A 19,520-nucleotide genomic window follows, 5' to 3' on the forward strand; every position below is an offset into this window, starting at 1 on the left:
CTGACTACTGGTTATGGTGATGATAAACGATGTTCCACTGAGGGGTATTTATATGTCTTTGAGAAAGTACAGCTACCAAATCAAAACTATACTATTTGAATCCAGCATAAGCAAAGATTCTACCCTAAATATTTCCAAGAGTTTGCATTATTTTGGTTTTTTTTTGGTCAAAAGCATGTATTTTGCCTAATAGATTTATATTTGTTGATCATTAAGTTACATTGCAGGGCACTTCTTCAGGTAGCTTTGGAGTGACCCAATTTTCCCATGTACTTGTTTGTAGTTCCTACGAAAAACTAGATTGCTCGGAGAATGCAACATCCTAAGATACGAAGAAACCGAACAGAACAAACTGAGCTCTGTTCCAGAACCTCCTGAAAACAGGGTGTTTTTTCAACACTTTAACCCAGTGATTCCAGGCTTCCTGTTGTATAAAACCAAGTGCAGTCTGCTTTCCTGGGTTCCCTAGTTGCTGTGCTAGAGGAGCAAGGATAGAAGAGAGTCAGTCCACCTGGGGCAGCTCTCCTAAGCCTTGGGCAATTCAACTTTCTTCATAAATTCTAGGCTTCTGGTGTTCCTTGCTTCTAACCTGTACGTGATCAATCAGCTTCACATAGCTTGTATGTAGGTGTTCTGTCTTACGGAACTCAAACACATTAGTGCCCAGTGCACGGTGAACCTGCTTTGCATACATCTTATATCTAATGTCATAACTGCCAAGTTTACTGTACATATTGATATTCTAGAATCCTTTCAAAAGTAAAACATCACAGTCTTTATTTAAATATTTTTGGTATTCTGGATTATACTGAAACTTCTGCCAAGTTTTGTTTTATTTTTTTGCTAATGCAACTTGTTAAACATTTATTTCAGATAAATAATGGAAGTTTCATTTAACCGAAACAAAACCTCACTTGCAATGGATTCTCTTTTCATAGAAAAATCTAAGGCAAAATTAGTTACTGAAGAAGGGACATATACTGCATGTAATAACAAAAATCGAAACATACTGATGACCTTGACACACTTAAGTAACACAGCGGCAAGTAATGATCTTACCTTCCTGAAACAAAAATGTTTAATACATTGCTCAGAAGGTATATGATATCTTTAGCCTCACAGAACTCTGGTTGGATTATTTAAATAAGATTTAAAATGTAAATGGGAGAGAAAAATCTGTCCCTGTATATATATGCTCACCAATGTCCCACCTTAAGAAAAATATACAGAATTTAGTTCTAACAAAATCTATGCCTACAATTAATTTTATTCATAATACAAAATGTACTAAATCTACAAATAGAATTTTTAAAATTTATTTTAAAATGGATTAAGGAACCATATTAATTATTCATCCTCAGTAGAGCACAGCTTCTGAAAGTAATGTGCTTTTTTCTTCCTAACAAACTGCAGTCATTTATGGAATATTATGTCATGAGGTAGAGAGAGTGGGATGAAATAATGAATTATTTTTAAAGCCCAAACACTAAGGTACTGAATGTCGTTCTTTTCTATAGACATATAGTTATATTATATAAATGCATGTTATATAATGTTATATAATAAAATGGAGTTATATAATATATACATGTATGTATAAATATATATATGTATATATAATATGTTCATGTATGTATAAAATATATATATGTTCCTACAGGTGAAAAAATTCTAGCACAAAAGTATTTTTCAGTTTTAATTTGTCTTTCATCATTACTATGTAGCATAGCTAAAAAGTGCAAACATTTATAAAAGTTATTCCTTCTGAATTTATCTACAAAGAAATAATTTACCCATGGAGTGATATATTTTAGGGTTTGTTTTGATAATGTTGCTATGGTAGGCCTGTGAGCACATCAACTAGGTCACCTGTCCCCATTGTTTGGAATGGTTATGGGTTGTCAAATCTGCACTTATTATATGACTCCATTAAACAATGGCTTAGTGATTTCTGCTTGAACCAGGTCTCAGTATGGAGAAGAAAGATCAGGAGATGACAAGGAAAAGTGTTATTAAGCCACATAAAATTACATGTGCCGCTCTTAAGAGACCAAAGGCTTTTCTGCAAGAAAAAGAAACCTCTGTCTGCCTTCTCCTGTTTCTCACTCTCTCTCTCTTTCTCTCTCTCTGCCATTTTGTCAACGTGTGTTGGAACTTTAGGTAAGAATAATGCAGAAGATTATAGATGTGAACAACATTCCTGGGAAATTTACATTACGGTAGAATAGTTTACCTCTGTTGGCTGTAAAAATAATACATGGTTACTTTTACCACCACAAAGAATATGAGATTGCATGATTATAAAAACTGTTTTTTATCAGGGTCATATGAAGGGTGAGACATGTGAACTTCATCATACATTTGTTCCCTTTGAAATATATATTGAGGATATAGACATAAGAAAAGCCATAAAAATGTTTAAAAGAAATTTGAGTGTTGTAATGAGCCCTAACTTGAAGTGCCATAAAAGGATATATACAGAACACGATGACTGCATGTGGAGTACCTGGTGTTAGTGGCTTTCATAATGTAGCAGGTGTTTAGAGACACCGTGAAGGGATAGCTTAATGTCTTTAATAATTTTTTTCCATTCACTTTAATAATTTTTTTTCAGAGCCATTCTAGGCTTCTGAGCAATAAACAGGAGTTCTTTATTAGAAACTTGAAGGCCATTATCTGTTCTGTTGAAGCTGATATTAGAACAAGTGGTCCTTATCCCAATACCTGTTCATCTCTCAATTTTAAGAGCCATCCACCTGCTAGGTAAGTAGTTCGGGGAAGAGTGTGAATGATGGGAGAAGGCTAAAGAAATGGTTCTGGGCTAGAGGAAAGTAGCAGTATTTTTCTGAAGTAGCTGAGAAAATCAACATGGTTTGTTTCAGATGGTTAAGTCTAACAGATTTGAACAACTGAACCAAGGATGGAGAACGTGTTGGGAACAGACAATGAACTTTGCTAGAAAAGAAAAGCTTTCCCCAGATTGTATAAGAAAAATTATACTAAAAGGAAAATTGAAAATGGGAGAATATTTATAATTTGGTTTGAATGTAATAACATAATTGATATTCTCAAAGGAAGCAGCATATGAAATGAAACAGAACTTTTAATTGATCAGCCAATTTTTTAGTAAATTGTTTCCATAAATTGCTAATTAAATATTAGTGATCAGGGTGGAAAAAAAAAAGGAAAATCTGAACTACAGTGTGCTTTCCATCTGTCTTAAATTGCAAATTTTAAAAATCTGTATTCCTGCTAGATTAATAATTTCTAACACATCTTTGTTAGAATGAGGTAAGATAAATACTTTAATTGAAAATATGTTATCTGAATTTAATCCACTTGTTTCAGGGAGTGGAAATTGACATTTTTTTTCGTATTACGTAGTCATAAAATGTCAATTTGTGCTATAAAATTTAGCACTGAACTAATTCAAAGCCATTTAGGTTCACTAATAGGGCTGTAGTGGCTCTCTGACTTCCCAATATCATCTGTTGAGATTGAAAATAATAGAAAAAATAACTTTAATGGCATAAGAGATTTTTGTGTTATTTGGTTGCCTGAAAACACAAGTGCATGTGTATTAAGGAAGAAGAAGGCGTGGGTAATATAAAACTCATAGGCTCTCAGACATAAGGAAGTAAGTTTTTAAGTGCCTGTGGTCAGTAAATTACATGGCACGCCCACACTAACTGCATGCTGTGGATAGTTTTAGAAGCCATAAAACAGAGAGGTGGGATGCATTCCAATCATTTTATTTGAAAGCTGGATTGAGAATTATCTAAAAGAGTTAGCATAATGATTGGAATTGTTGTTCCAGTCTGTCCCATCTCCCAATTCTTACTTCCAAGTAAAGACAAATATGGGAGGTATGAGAAGATATGTAATCCTTGTCATTCCGAAGTGCTATGTAGGGCCTGGATTTTATCTCCTTTGATTTTCCAAGTGTCTTTCAAAAGACTTTACTTAATTCTTCTATGAAAATGTTAGTTTTTGCCCACTTGACTGAGATCTCTTGTGGTCTGCTGTGCACATCCTAGAGTTTTGTATAATTTCTAGCATGTAAAACACTTTAAATACACAGTCTAGGCTGGCACAGTGGCTCACATCTGTAATCTCAGCACTTTGGGAGGCTGAAGTTAGTGGATCACTTGAGCCCAGGCGTTTGAGACCAGACTGGTCAACATGGAGAAACCCTGTCTCTAACAAAAAAAATTCAAGTTGACTGGGTGTGGTGGTGTCTGCCTGTAGGCCTAAGTTACTTGGGTGTCTGAGAGGTGGAGGATTGCTTGAGTACAGAGTTTGATGTTGCAGTGAGCCGAGACTGCACCACTGCGCTCCGGCCTGAGCAGAAGAGTGAGACCCTGACTCAAAATAAATAAATAAATAAACATTAAAAAATTTTAAATACATCCTATTTTTTAATACAAAGCAGTTTTGTTCTATAAAATTTGGGCAAACATTGACTTAGCAAATACTGAACTGCTGCTGTTAGAGGAAATATATATTATGTGTAAACCAAAATAGATAGATACATACACACATGCACAGATACACATACACCTCATATTTCACATAGATTATATGTGAAATCCTTAAATCCTAAAAAGAACTCAGCCTGGCATATTTTCTTTATTTTGCAGAAGAGAATCTGAGGTTCAGAAGTGCTAAACGACTTGCCTGAGGCCACCCCACTTATAAGAGCCAGTGTTAGGATTCAAAACCAGTCCCACAGGCCCAGAGCTTGGACATCTTGTACCACACTGCATTTTCCCCAACCAGCTGCATGCTGAATGAGAGCTAAACCTAAGTAGAGTGCTGCCACCGCTAACTTCAGCTGGCAGCATGTGCTCACTTTTTGCCACTCTATATTTTTGCCACCTCAAGTATTTGTGGGTCATGAATAAATTTAAGCCACTAGAGGGATTCAAAAATACAGAATCTGTGAATAGTGAGGATTTACTGTACACAAATGAATTCTGTCTTCAAAAGAAACGTAACATAAAATATTTATTATTTATTTTTATTGACAATTTGTGAACTTCAAGTGGTCTGAGAAGCAGTGTGACATAGTTGTTGGACACACCAATCCTGAAGTCAGGTTACTGGGGTTCAAAATCCATCTTGTCAACTTCTATAAGACATTTGGAAAAAGATCACAAGAGAGATAATACTAAGCCTCACTTATAGGAATTCAGGAATATTAAATAAATCAACCCATTACATTACAAAATATGTGTAAAAAGCTTTTAACTGTACAAGGAAAACTGTAATCATTCTAAGTCTTATATACATTTTTTTTTTTTTTAAGATGGAATTTCGCTCTTGTTACCCAAACTGGAGTGCAATGGCATGATCTCGGCTCACGGCAACCTCCGCCTCTATATACATTTTAAGTACTGTTTATCCCTCTTATTAATTAGATAAATAGTAGAATTTGTTAATACTTGCAAGGTGAAATCTGATTTTTAAATACATCCTCTGAAAGATCACAGAAATAAAGTACCATTTTTATCTCATCATATCAAAAGTACATATTATCAACATTATTAATGGCTGCTTATGTTATCCTTGATCACCTGACTGAAGTGTTTGTCAGGTTCTCCCCTCTAAAGTTACTATTTCACTCCTTTACATATTGTACACTTTGGGAGGAAAGTGACCATATATACTCCACACTTAAAAAAAAAGATAATAATTTTTCCTCTCCTGTAGGGTGAAGTAGCCACATAATTATTTGGAATTCTGCACAAAGAAATTTTCTCTTATACCCTATTTGTTAACTTATTCACTAATTTATTTACATCGGTGTAGACTCAGGGATATTTATTTTATTCTTTGAGTCATAATTCAATATGGCTTTATTTTACTGCTGACATCTTTCACTTCACTTCTGTGCCTTTTGATATTCCCACATTAACGTATTTTTTAGCACTTCCTTAACTTCCTAGCACTACAAGATATTCCTGCTTGAGGCTCATCTTGTATCTTTCTTAACACAGTCCTAGTTCTCAAATCACTGCCACTTCACCAAGAACCCTGGGTTTCTCTTAGTGGCAAGTGGTATTAGAAACCAATATCTGATTATAAGTATGCTCATTGACTTTGGGGTATCATTTCTTTAGGCACTTTCAACTGATAGAGTGAATAAATAAATATATGTGTGTATTTTAACCTACGTATAAACACATATCTATGATTATATGATATCTAACCATCTGTGTCTATATTAATTCTAATATAAATTCTTACTAATGACTCCAACCATAATCCATTAAATCATGAATAATTCTATCCTCCCCCACTTTGCTAATTTGTAAATTTCCTTTATAACAGTGATAAATCTGGCTTCCACCATCCACCATCCATTTACTTAGTTATTGAAATCAAGCATACATATATAAAATATCAAATTGTTAACCTATGCCTCTGAGGGAAATTATCAGTTAGAGTATAGGGTTTTTGTGCAATTAATTTTGCCTTTCATTCACTTCCAAAATTACTTAGGTCAGCACCTTTCCTCCATGTACTTCTGAGGGGATATATTTTTAATTAGATTATTCTGTAACAGTCTTCATTTTCCCCTGAGACTTCCTGATTTCCTAAATGATTTTTTAAAAACTGTACACACTTGCATTGACTCTTTGTGTTGTTAAGTTATATGGGAAATGAAAAGTATATAATTTCATACTCACTGTTATATATTTAATTGTGTCCCCCAACAAAATATGTTTCAGCCCTAAACCTCTAGTCCCTGAAAAAGTAATCTTACTTAGAGATAAAGTCTTTACACAAATATAATCAAGTTAAAATAATGACTTCAGTCCTTTAAAATAGGGAATTTGGACATAGACACATATACAGAGAACACATGTGAAGATGAAGGCAGAAATTAGGGCAAAACATCTACAAACCAAAGAATGGAAAGATTTCTAGCAAACTCTCAGAAGCTAGGAGAGAGGAATGATACAGGTTTTTTCTCACAGCATTCACAAGGAACCAACACTGTCAATAGCGTGATCTCAGACATCTAGCCTCCAGAACTTGAGAAAGTAAATTTCTGTTGCTCTAAGCTACCCTGTTTTTCTTTCTTTTTTCTTTAAATAGCAGCCCTAGTAAATAAATACATCCACCATTACAGTAGTTATCTGAATAATTTTACCATGCCCAAAATACCTGTGCTTTACCTACTTATCTCTCATTCCCTCCTCTGCACCATTGGCGGCCATTAATCTTCTTAATGTAGACTGTGAAATGTATCTTCAAGTATCTCTTTAGACAGTCATGGGAAACCATAGAACGATATACATGGGGGCAGAGAGGGAGGGAGGGAGAGAGAGAGAGAGAGAGAGAATGAGAATAAAAGCATCTAGCTTTCAACCGTGACATTTAAGTATTTGTTAAATATTTTAGGAATGAATAAATTGCAGAACTAAGTAGTATAAAAAGTTCAGAACAAAGAGTCCTTTCATTTGGCTGCATATGGAGTAAGGTAAAATAACAGGCATTGCTGACAAAATAGTAAAAACTTCAGTACAAAATAGATACAAAATATGTCAATTGCAAAACTTAGTAATTATTTAGGTCAAATAAAACAGAGTAACTATCCTAAGTAATAACAAATTAATTGAATAATTGAATTTGTAGAAAATGAAAACATATGTTATTACCTTTTGCCTGTATCTGCAGGGGACATATAACTATATTGAAGTTTATTAACAAAGAATACAATGTGTAAAGCCTAAAAAATGTAATGTTTATGTATAAATGTGGATTTGGAATCAGCAAAACACGTCAAAATGTATTAATAACTTCCCTTAAAGCATGCATATACAAAACAGGAAATAAACAGTGCATTCTTCTAAGGGAAAAAGATAACTTTACAATTATTATTAACTAAATGTTCACTTATTTTCTCCTCATTTTTCATGAATTATTCATTGCAAGATAGAGAAGCACACCTTAAAGTTTAGTTATCAACTGATAATTTTCTAGAGGTAAATATTGCTTCCAGTGAGCCATGATCCTCAGCAAACTAAAGCAGAAACAGAAAACAAAACACTGAGTATTCTCACATCTAAGTGGGAGCTGAACAATGAGAACACATGGACACAGGGAGAGGAAAAACACTCACTGGGGGCTGTTGAGGGAGGGCAGGCAGCTGGGAGAGCATCACACAAAAGAGCTAATGCATGCTGGGCTTCATACCGAGGTGATGGATTGATAGATGTAGCAAACCACCATGGTACACATTTACCCATGTAAATAAACCTGCACATGTACCCCAGAACTTAAAAAAAAAATTAAAAATCACTTCCAATGAAAGCAAACTTAGAAGAAAACAGAGGGAAATATACTTTTGCTTTAATGATTCCACACAACTCATTGGGTTTTCACGCACAATTTGCTATTTTAGGCTAGGCATGGTGGCTCCCACCTGTAAACCCAGTACTTTGGGAGGATCACTTGAGGCCAGGATTTGAAGACCAGCCTGTCCAACATGGTGAAACCCCATTTCTACTAAAAATATAAACATTAGCCAGATGTGGTGGTGAGCACCTGTAATGCCAACTACTGGGGAGGCAGAGGCAGGAGGATCCCTTGAACCTGGGAGGTGGAAGTTGCAGTGAGCCGAGATTGACCACTGCATTTCCAGCCTGGGTGACAGAATGAGACTATGTCTAAAAAAAGAAAAGAATAAGAAAGAAAAGAAAAAAGAAAACAACAAAACCAAAAAACACAAACAATTTACTATTTTGTTATGGAATTAGCAGTTTTTATTGCTATCACATAGAGGGTTTTTTTGTACTATAGCATGGAACCTACTATATTTCACCATAACTAACTATGTTGGTATAGACATGTAAAGAGGGGATGGGTATAGTTTTTCTTTTCTGCTAGATATTGAGATTTGAAGAAAGCAAGATGTTTGTAAACATAGTAGATATCTGATAAACACATACTTATTATTTTCTTCTTAATCGAGGATTGCTGAAAAAATTGAAAATACAGAAAAGTACACAGTGAAGTATTTAAATAATTAGTAAGATTATAAACCGAAGTTAAGTACTTCTATTTTAATTTTTTTAAATGTGCACATGCCTATATATCTATATGTAGCTATATATTTAAATTCTTTGAATCAAATTCTTAGAGCCTTATTTTACTTGTTATATTTGCACATTTTAAAATTTTATTAAAATTACTTAAATATACTTTGAATTATTTTACCTTATGTGCTCTTATTTATGTAAATATTTTTACATTTTTATTATTATTTTTTTTCTGAGACAAATTTTGCTATGTTGCCCAGGCTGGCCGCAAACTCCTGGGCTCCAATGATCCTCCCACCTCAGCCTCCTGAGTAGCTGGGACTACAGGAATACACAACCATGCCTCGCTTAATTAATACTTGAAATTAAATGTTTAATGTGTATAATTTGTATAATGTGTATAATTTTATATAATATATAAAAATATAGCCTTAGAGTCTATGAACATGTAACATTATTATAGACTTAGTAGGAGTTTCTGGTTGCTATGCTTCAATACTTTTTATAAGATAGTTAAAAGCATATAAATGCATTTTACAAATGGTAGGGCCAGAACCAGGGTGAGGTAAGCACGGTGTCTCAGGCATAAAATTTCAGGAGGTCCCCACTTTCGATTGCAAACGCTGACCCTACTTTTCCATGATCCTGAGAGTGAATGTCTTATGAAAATTTGCACCAAATGCCTTGTTTGCCTCACCCTAGTCCTGATGCTGACAAATGATAGTCCTAACTTTTTGCATTGTCCAAAAAACATACTGTTGAAGATGCATTATCATAGTCAAGATATTTTGTTCCTAAAACCTATCCACTAAATTCACATTTAGAAAGCATTCTTTGCAAATAATTTCTCACTGGAAAATAAATTAAGGTAATATAAAGATTTTAAGATTTTTCTGTGTACCTCTTTTTAACCTGTAGAGGTAGCATAGTTTCTTCTACAATTTGTCGCTGATTCTACCACGTGTGTTCTTAATTTTTTGTCTATCTGCTTGAATCCTCAAGCCTGTAACCATTAGCCAAATGCCTTAAGTAGAATGGTCAGTACTCGTTACCTTTACATCTTTATCTACCACTCATTTCTAAATGTGAGCAAAACATAGTTCTCAAAACCAACGTAAAATGTGCTGTCTTTACCTTTCCTCTCTGTAACGTTGGGCTTTTAAACAGTACCTCCTTCAATTCCATTCTTCTTGCTTGGCTTCTCTAACACCGTTCCATCAAGACTGTCTTTGTATTGCTTGTTTGTTTCCCTGTTTTGCATTTGAATTTTTTTTTTTTTTTTTTTTTTTTTTTTTAGAAGAATAGACATAGAGTGAGATTTGAAATTCTGAGAGATGCTATATTTGATATTTCAATTTCAGGGAAGGGATAGGAGCAAAAATCCAATGTAATAATTAAATGATAATGGATAATAAAAACAAGCATTAAGTGACAATGTAAAATGTTCAAGAAATTTGCTGGTAAAGAATTTTAACTGGGGTCTGAATGGAAAGAAGGATTTCGTTCAATAATTGTTAAAATGTGATCCTGTTTATATATCTTCTTGTAGATAGACATTTGACTATGGGTATATCAAAAGTAATTGATTGGTACAGTTGAGAATTTCTCTAATATTGTTTACTTGGCTTTTTAGTGGGTTCAATCAGCAATTAGATAGCTTTTCTATAGTGTTTAAAATCATATGGACTTAAAATGATAAAGGTAGGAAACGTGAAGTTTGTGGAATTAGGTGAGAAAAATTATGGGAACTTGAGAGCAGCAGTAAAATACTCTGAGTTACAGCAGGTCAAGTGATAAGCAGGTCAAGGAAGTGACAGTGCATGTGAGTTGTGAATGTTTGGCATAGAGGACTCCTAAGAACTGCAAAGTGAAGGTGCCGCAAAAGGCATTAAGGTGAGGTAGTCCAGTAAGTACAGCTTGATTTGACTGTGATAAAGAAGAGTTGTAGCACATTCTTTCAGTGACTGAGCTTGACCTTTGACATTTTATGACAAATAACTAAGCCATACTCAGTAGATCTGAACCATAAAATCATAAAGCTTTAAAACTGGAACCGATATTCTAGATAGATTTGTTGAACTGACATCATTTTACAATTGACTTGAAGAAAATGTAGATAATCGAAGGTCACATTGCAAGTGAGTAACAAAGTTAAAGCTACATAAACATAAGTAACTAAGTACTTGGATACATGTAATTTATTCTTAATTTCAATGGTTTTGGGGGTACAGGTTGTTATTAGTTACATGGGTAAGTTTTTAGCTGTGATTTCTAAGATGCTGGTGAACCTGTCACCTGAGCAGTGTACATGGTACCCGATATGTAGTCTACATTTTCAACTCTCTTTGTCTGATTTTAGCACCAGGATAAAATTACCTTTATAAAATGAATCAGTGAGTGTTCTCTCCTCTTTTTTTCTGCATGAAATTTTGTTGAATTCCTGTTAATTCTTCTTTAAACATTACATTGAATTCTCTAATAAAACCATTAGGGTCTGGATATATCGTTTATGAGATTTAAAAAATGGTAAATTCAATTTACTTAACAGTTATAGGACTACAAAAATTACCTATTTCATATTGGATAAATTGTGGTAGTCTGTGTTTATTGAGCAATTGGCGTATTTCTTCCATGTTGTCCATGTGTGTAAGATATAGTCTGTGTGTGTAAAGTTGTTTATAATATTTTCTTATTCTTTTGATGTCTGTAGGGTCTATAGTTATATCCTGTTTTATTCCTGATATTGACAATTTTTGTGTCTTTTCTGGATTTGTTTTGCTAGAGGTTGGTCAATTTTATCGATCCTTTCAAAGAACCAGCCCTGTAATTTATTGATTTTTCTGTATTGCTATTTCTGTTTTCAGTTAAATTTCAGTTTAATTCTGCCCTTATGCTTACTAAGTTGTTCCTTCCTTCAGCTTTGGTTTTGCATTAATCTTCCAGGTTCTTGAGCTGAGAACTTAGATGATTAATTTCTGACTTTTCCTCTTTTCTAGTAGCGCTTGGTGCCATAGTTTTCTCTCTCAGCGCTGTTTCAGCTGTGTTCCGGAAACTTGATATGCTGTACTTTTATTTTCATTCGGATCAATGTATTTTTAAATTTTCCATTGAAACTACTTCCTTGACCTATGAGAGAGTGCCTGTAAATCTTTAGGCCTTTTCTGGCACCTTTGCTTTACAGTTTTTAGGAGTCCTGTACTTCAAACATTCACAACTCACATGCACAATAACTTCTTTGAGCTAATTATCACTTGGACCTGCTTTATTCCCATTATGTACACATCAGAAGTGTAGCAGCTTGTTGTTACACATTTGTGAGGTTTTAAGTTTATGTTCCCCACTGGGACTTAACTAATGTGGGGGGCATGAAACCACAATTTTTTTCTGTGGTATTTGACCAGAGTAGACTAGCTATTGTCTAGAATTCTTTTTGTCTTGCTAGACTGCCCCTTTCTAGGATACTTTTCGGTCAACCAGAAGTAAGTTGCTTATGGCCCTGTGATATATGAAGGGACTGAACATCAATATTTAAAATTCTAATTGGGATGTTACATGATTATACTGAGAAAAAAAATTATGTGTACTAAAATGAATTGTAACAAATCTTGAAAATCAGAAACTCATAGTTTTTGTCATCAAGTACTCAAATTCCTGAGATACAAAGAGCATGAAATTACCAAAGGAATTAAGAAATCTAGGACCTAATCACATAGCAGGTATTTTACTGTGGGACAAACCATTTAAGCTTTTGTTCATTTAAAGAAAGAAGGGATAGTATTGGTTTATCTTCATGATATATCTATGTAATTCTACAATTCTGTAGTTCTGTAAAAAATTAATATTTTTCTCATTGAGCTTAATGAAATAAAAATAAATGTATTCATAGCTGGGAAAAGAGAAATGTGATTTAGAAATAATTCAATATTACTCAATAAAAAATTTACAGATGCATTTCCAATCAATGTAAGCTATAAATAAAATATTGCTAAACAGCGATATAATCTGTTAGAACAAATCAAAACTTGCCTGTTTTAAGTAACTATGGTTTTTACCTAATAATACCTTATCAACTGCCAAACAATTACCAATCCAGTGAACACTGGAATGCAAAGGTCAAGAAAACCAATTCTGTTGAAATAACAAATTCCAGATACTCAACACATGAGATAAAACACTCTTCAGCTTCAGTAAGATATGATCCATTTAAATTACATGTATCCCATCAAAAACTGGGCAAAGGACATGAATTCTCAAAAGAAGACATACAACTGCCAACAAGCACATAAAAATTTTTTTCAACATCACTAATTATCAGGGAAATGCAGATTAAAACCTCTATTACATACCACCTTATTCCTGCAAGAATGGCCACAATTAAACAAATAAAAAATTAATAGATATTAGCTTGGATTTTGTGAAATGGAAACACTTCTACGCTGCTGGTTGGAGTGTAAACTGGTGTAAATAATCAATATGGAAAACAGTATGGAGATTCCTTAAAGAACTGAAAGTAGAACTACCATTTGATTCAGCATTCTCACTGCTGGGGGTTAAGGGAAAAGAAGTCGTTACATGAAAAGAGAAGGAAAATTTCTCCGATAGCCCACTGTGTCTACCTACATAAACTATGGAACCATTGCAGATGTGTATGCATACATACTGACTCCTTATACATTTGTATATACTTTTTTTAAACTTTAGGGAAACTTCTAAAATATGGAAATAAAAACTGGAGACGGAAACTTTTGTGAATGGTGATTTTATAATCTTCAGAATATATAAACATGGAGCTAAAAGTCATCCAAGATTAAAAAATAAATAGTAAAATTAATATCATAACAAAAATTGAATGCAATTTAATGAATAATGTTGTCTGAGCAATGACAGCTTCACCATATAAATTATATCTTAGATATGTGGTAGAAGCATTCATATTGGAACATATGCTCAATTTTTAATTAGTATTTTGTCATAACTTCAATTGCATTGCTTCGAGATATTTTTTCCTGTTATCCCTAGAGGATTCACCTTGCTAAAATAATTTGATTTTTCAATTTTGAAAGCACTCTGTTTTCAAAATGTTTTGAAAGGATTAGGGTCATGTTAATAAATTATTTAGCCAATTTTAAAATGGCGCCACTGAAATATTCTGCTAGACCCTCTTTTTTCTTCCTGGAAATATCCCTTTTTTGAGATGCATTGACTCTTTCAGGCAATCAAGTTGCTCTTTAGTAAATGGCTTCGATTAACCTAAATTTCTTTGCAAACCAGTGCAGATTGCTTCTCTTTGCTTTTTTTTTTTTTTAAAGCAAAGATAAGAAAAAAGCTGGATTAATTATATAAATAAAATATTTCTATTTCCTCTGGTAAATTTGGTATATGGATATAATACATACCAGATACATTTTGTACTCTGAGGTTTTTTTGCTTTAATTAATGTATTTGCCTTATAAAAACACCTACTATACACGTGGGGAAAAGCTGACCCATAATTGTATGTGCTATCTAATCATTTTTATGAGACTGATTATCATAGGAGTTGTGTACTGGGCAAAGATCAATTTAAAATTTGTTAAGGATAATGCAGCTATTAAGTGGCTTATAATGTGCTTATTAAGTGAAATCAATTTTATGTCAAATCTTGACATCCAAAATACTTAAAGTACATATTGTAAAAGCTCAATAAACTGTTCACCTGAAAATAAAATGAATATATTACATATAGATTAAGAAATCCAAGAATGAGGAAAGTGTATGGGGTAGGATAAATGTCAAGAGTCAGGAAAAGGATAGGGAAAAAGATAAAGATGGTAGGCAGAAAACGGAATATTATACGTAATCAGATTTAAACATAAAATTATTTTGTTGTTACTTCTTAGGTATGCCGTCTGTATTTTACCAGTTTCCTTGTTATCTGTGATAAGGGTGTCAGAAATCTGAAATTACTATTCTTACATGTGTAATACTCCCATTTCGTTATCTCCACCTTAATACCATCTCATTCATTGTCTGCAAGAAATAACTTGAAAAGCTGGTTTTGTGTATGAATGGAAATAGATAAATATATATTTGTGTGTATAAATTAATATGTGTATATATGTGTACATATATATACACATCTATATACATAAACATACATATATTTATATATATATAATGAATATATGTGTGTGTATATATGTATATACACACACACACACACACACACACACACACACACATATATATATATACACATATGCCACAAGTGACTATGATTTAGCAATTGTAGCATTCAGAGGAATAAAAAATTGTTTCTTTTAGTTTGTGAATCTAGTAATTTCTCTTAGGAGGAAGTAGCCCAAATCAGTCAGATGGTTCTAAGGCAGCTTTTTCTAAAGATTGTGTTATTATTTACTCAGGGAGATGTGCTTTCATACATAGTAATCATAACACTGTCACAGAGATTTATTTATGCTTCTGGCTATGACACAGCCACTGTGACCTCAGTGATAGTGTCAGACCCCCATCTTGATCAGCTTCAGAGTTCTTAAAATACAAATAATTACTCAATCTGTTTTATATATGAATTTTCTAGGGACCTAGTTAAAACAGAAATTCTTGGGCCACTGCCTTTAAGATTTAGATTTATTATTTCTGGGGCAGAGCTCAGAAGTCTGTTTTTGATGAGCATGTCAGGTGATTTTAATGTGGCTTCTTTAAGGACATCTATTTGAGTAAAATGCAAATAAGCTTTCTGCTAACAAACGGGCGGCTGCTTCTTTGGTAATGGGTACTGGGGTACCAGAAATTTCATTGTTTTGTCAGCATTTTTAATCAGATCAGACAACTTTCTGTAACCATAACCAAAATCATTCAATAATTTAGAATTCCTGAAAATGACAAAAATAAATATCTAAAACTTACTGAGACTATGTTTTTTAATAATAACTGTATTGACTATACATTTAGCATCAATAATTGTTTATAACAAAACAAGTATTATAATGCAATCCTTTGAACTCAGAAATAGGTAATTGCATGGCATTCTAAAATTATCCAATTTGCAAGTTTGCTTTTTCCAATGACAAATGAAATAATACAGCACTGTCTATTTGGTAATATTGCATGCTCTTGTTTTGTTTCAAAGATACTGGATCACCTTCAAAATGCTTGAAATATTTTCTTTTTTTTTTTTTTTCAGCAAATTGCATCATAAGTTGGGAGATAGGAACACTAGTATTATTACTATGTATGCTTAGGAAGGTGACATTGGAAGTGCCAATGCCCTATTTTTCTTTTCTTTCACTCCATTACCTGATGTAACAAACCAAAATAGGCTTTCATTGGTCTTTCCCTGTATTTATTTATTTTTTCAAATCCTGATAAGGATGTCAGCAATGCATATTGTAATATCTACAATTTTAGAAAGCAGAGCTCCAAAAAGCTTTGGAAAATTCAGAGACTGATAGAAATTCAAGTTGGAAGAAAACTGAGTAAAAAATTATTTGTACAAGGGGTTGAGGGGAATAAAAGTACTGTTTCTCAAATGTGCTCTTATTTGCAATCACCTGATATAGTTGATAAAACATGCAGATTCAGTTGGTCTTAGGTGTGCCCTAAAATCTCGATGTTTAATAAGTACACAGGACTTGTTATGAACAGGTAAGTATACATAAACACTGAAACTGCATAAATAATATATTAGCTTGGTAAAGCCATGTTTGTAAAAGTCTTCATAGCTTAATCAGAGAGAAGTTTATAACTAAAAACCAAATATGATTCTTATTCATAGCACATCTGCAAAATATATAAACTTTTTAAATTCAACTTACTTTATTTAGAGTATAACTTACATGAAATAAAATGTACCCATCTTAAGTATATATATCTTTGGATGGGTTTTGTCTCTATATAGTTCTAGTGATGAAATAATTGGTACATATTAATGTTTTGAGAAAATATCTATTACTCTTTTTAAAATTGGAAATAATTATCTGTGGTTGAGAAAGAAATAAAATATGTCTTACTTGACAAGATACCTCATCAAAAACTACTCTCACTAGACATGTGCTTTCTGCGTGTACACTCTCACATGAAGATAATATATCATTATAAATAAAAATGACCTCATGAACTCTGGGACTTCAACCAGGTGCTTCAGATAGTTCTAAGGAGCTTATTAATGTCCATGTTGTGCATGATTTTATTATTTAAAATATATGATAGTCTAAACTTCAAAGTTGTTCATACTTTCATCCAAAGGGCATAGCCTCTGGTAATAGAAACCTCTGGCTCTTCTGCTGAATGTGAAGATTAAACTTCCTCTTCTCCATCTGCAACTCTAAAACAATTGCTCCATTCATGTGATTTTTTAGTTTCTGAGAATAAAGTAAAACAATGAGAAAACATTATAGCATAGTATTTTATATAAAAGTTTGTAAATGTGAACTCACTTTTTTCCCCTTCATTGGAAATCATTTTTTTATTATATAATACTAGATGTTCTACTTTGCTTAAAATTTTTATTTTAATAACTCTTCCAACTCATCATTATAATTCCAAAGTTTTTATTTCTTGAAATCATTTTTGTGGTACCTAGTTTCTTATGTATTTTCTTTTTCTTCAAGAGCATGATAATTTTAGAGGGGTGCAGCAACATGGCGGAATAGAAGTCTCCACCAATTGTCACCCCTTCCCACAAGGACAGCAATTAATTAACTACATGAATAAAGCACTTTTGTAAGAACCAAAATCAGGTGAGTACTCACAGTAACTGGATTTAACTTCATTTCAATGAAAGAGGCACTGAAAAGGTAAGAAAAACAGTCTTGAATTGCCAACACCACTAATTTTCCAATCCTGGCAGCAGCAGCATGGTGTGGAGAACACGGGCACAGGGAGAGCCAGCAATTATAAGGGATTGAACTCAGTGCAACACTTTATATAGCAGAAAGCAAAATCAGACCGAACTCATTTGCTGCTTGCCCACAGCAGGTGTATTTAAACCAGCCCTAGCCAGAGGGGAAGTGCTAATCCCAGTGTTGGGGACTTGAGTTTCTGCAAGCCTTGCCATTGAGCTAAAGGGCCCTAGGGCTTGAAAAAAACCTTGAAAGGTACTCTAGGCCACAAGGACAGCAACATCTAGGTGAGTCCTAGGGCTGAACAGGGCCCAGACACAGTGGACTGAGGAAGGACGTGACCTACTGAGACACTAGCTTGGGCGGCTAAGGGAGTGGTGGTATCATTCCTCCCCAAGCCCAGGTTGCAAATCTGTGGCTCCAAAAGAGATCCCTTCCTTCCACTTAAGGAGAGGAGAAAGTAGCACAAGGAGGACTTTGTCAATTATTTCGGAAACCACCTCAGCCGCAGCAGCATAGGGTATTGGTTAAGAGTTGTGAGGCCGCATTTCTAGTCCTACCTTCTAGACATTTCTAGACACACCCTTATCCAGAAGTGATCCCATTGCCTTGAAGGGAAAGACTCAGTCTTGGCAGGATTCATGACCTGCTAACTAAAGAGCCCTTGGGCCCTGAATAACCAGCAGTGATACGCAGGTACTACCTCCATGGCCTTGGGTGGTACACTGAGGCTTGCTGGCCTCCAGTGAAACTCAGCACATTCCCAGCTGGGGTGACTTTAGGGTGAGACTGCTTCCACTTCAGAAAAGTGAAGGGAATAGTAAAGGGGACTTTGTCTTGCACTTAGGTACCAGCTCAGCCACAGGGTGATAGAGCGCTAATTGGCTCCTAGTGTCCCCAGTTGCAGAACTTGGCTCTTGCTTAGGATTTCTGAACTTGTCTTGGGCCAGAGGGGACCCCACTTCCCTGAAGGGAGAGTCCAAGGCCAGACAGCATTTACAACGCTGTCTTAATAGCCCTTGGGCTTTAAAGAAACATTGGTGGCAGTGGTGGCTGCCAGGTCAGGCAGCTCCGACTTTGGAAATGGGAGAGAAGCGTGGGAAGGACTCCATCTTGCGGTTTGAGTGCCAGCTCAGCTACATTACAATCCAATACCAGGTGGAACTTTGAAAGTGTTTGGCTACTTCTGACCAGGGCCTGGGGGAACTCACTGCCCTGAAGGGAAAGACACAGGCCTGGTTGGCTTTTGCATCTGCTGAAAGCCCCAGGGCTTTGAGTAAAGATAGGTGGTAGCCAGGGAGTGATAGCAGGCTTTCTGTCAGACCCAGTGACAAGCTGGCTTCAGTTCTGATTCAACACAGTCCAGGGGTGGTGGCCACCGGGGTTCTTGTGTCATTTCACGCCCAGCTCCAGGTAGCTTAGAGACTATAGAGAGACTCTGTTTGGGAGAAAGTAAACAAAGAGTGCAAAAGTCTCTTCCTAGTAATCCAGAGAATTCTGGATCTTGTCAAAGACCATCAAGTCAGTACCTCTACGAGTCTGCAGGAACCACAATGCTACTGGATTTGCGGTCCCCCCTAAAGCAGATACAGCTTAGATTACAATACCTAAGTCCTTTCAAATATCTGGA

At 34.5% G+C, this 19,520-nt stretch overlaps 1 protein-coding gene across 2 annotated transcripts in view; it reads left to right on the forward strand.

The window, feature by feature from the left end:
- The first annotated feature begins 2,492 nt into the window (after positions 1 to 2,492).
- SI (sucrase-isomaltase) overlaps positions 2,493 to 19,520 on the forward strand; it is a 154,409-nt gene continuing 137,381 nt past the window's right edge. Inside the window, exons 1-2 of one of the 2 annotated variants that reach the window (XM_032261547.1) lie at positions 2,493 to 2,763; positions 17,660 to 17,788. The gene's annotated coding sequence lies outside the window, so the exon portion shown is untranslated. The remainder of the gene's footprint in view (positions 2,764 to 17,659; positions 17,789 to 19,520) is intronic. The other variant, XM_032261556.1, reaches the window with a different exon arrangement.

Source organism: Sapajus apella, unplaced genomic scaffold (assembly GCF_009761245.1).
Source record: "Sapajus apella isolate SASKATOON/1434 unplaced genomic scaffold, GSC_monkey_1.0 scaffold4, whole genome shotgun sequence".
Classification (NCBI taxonomy): domain Eukaryota; kingdom Metazoa; phylum Chordata; class Mammalia; order Primates; family Cebidae; genus Sapajus; species Sapajus apella.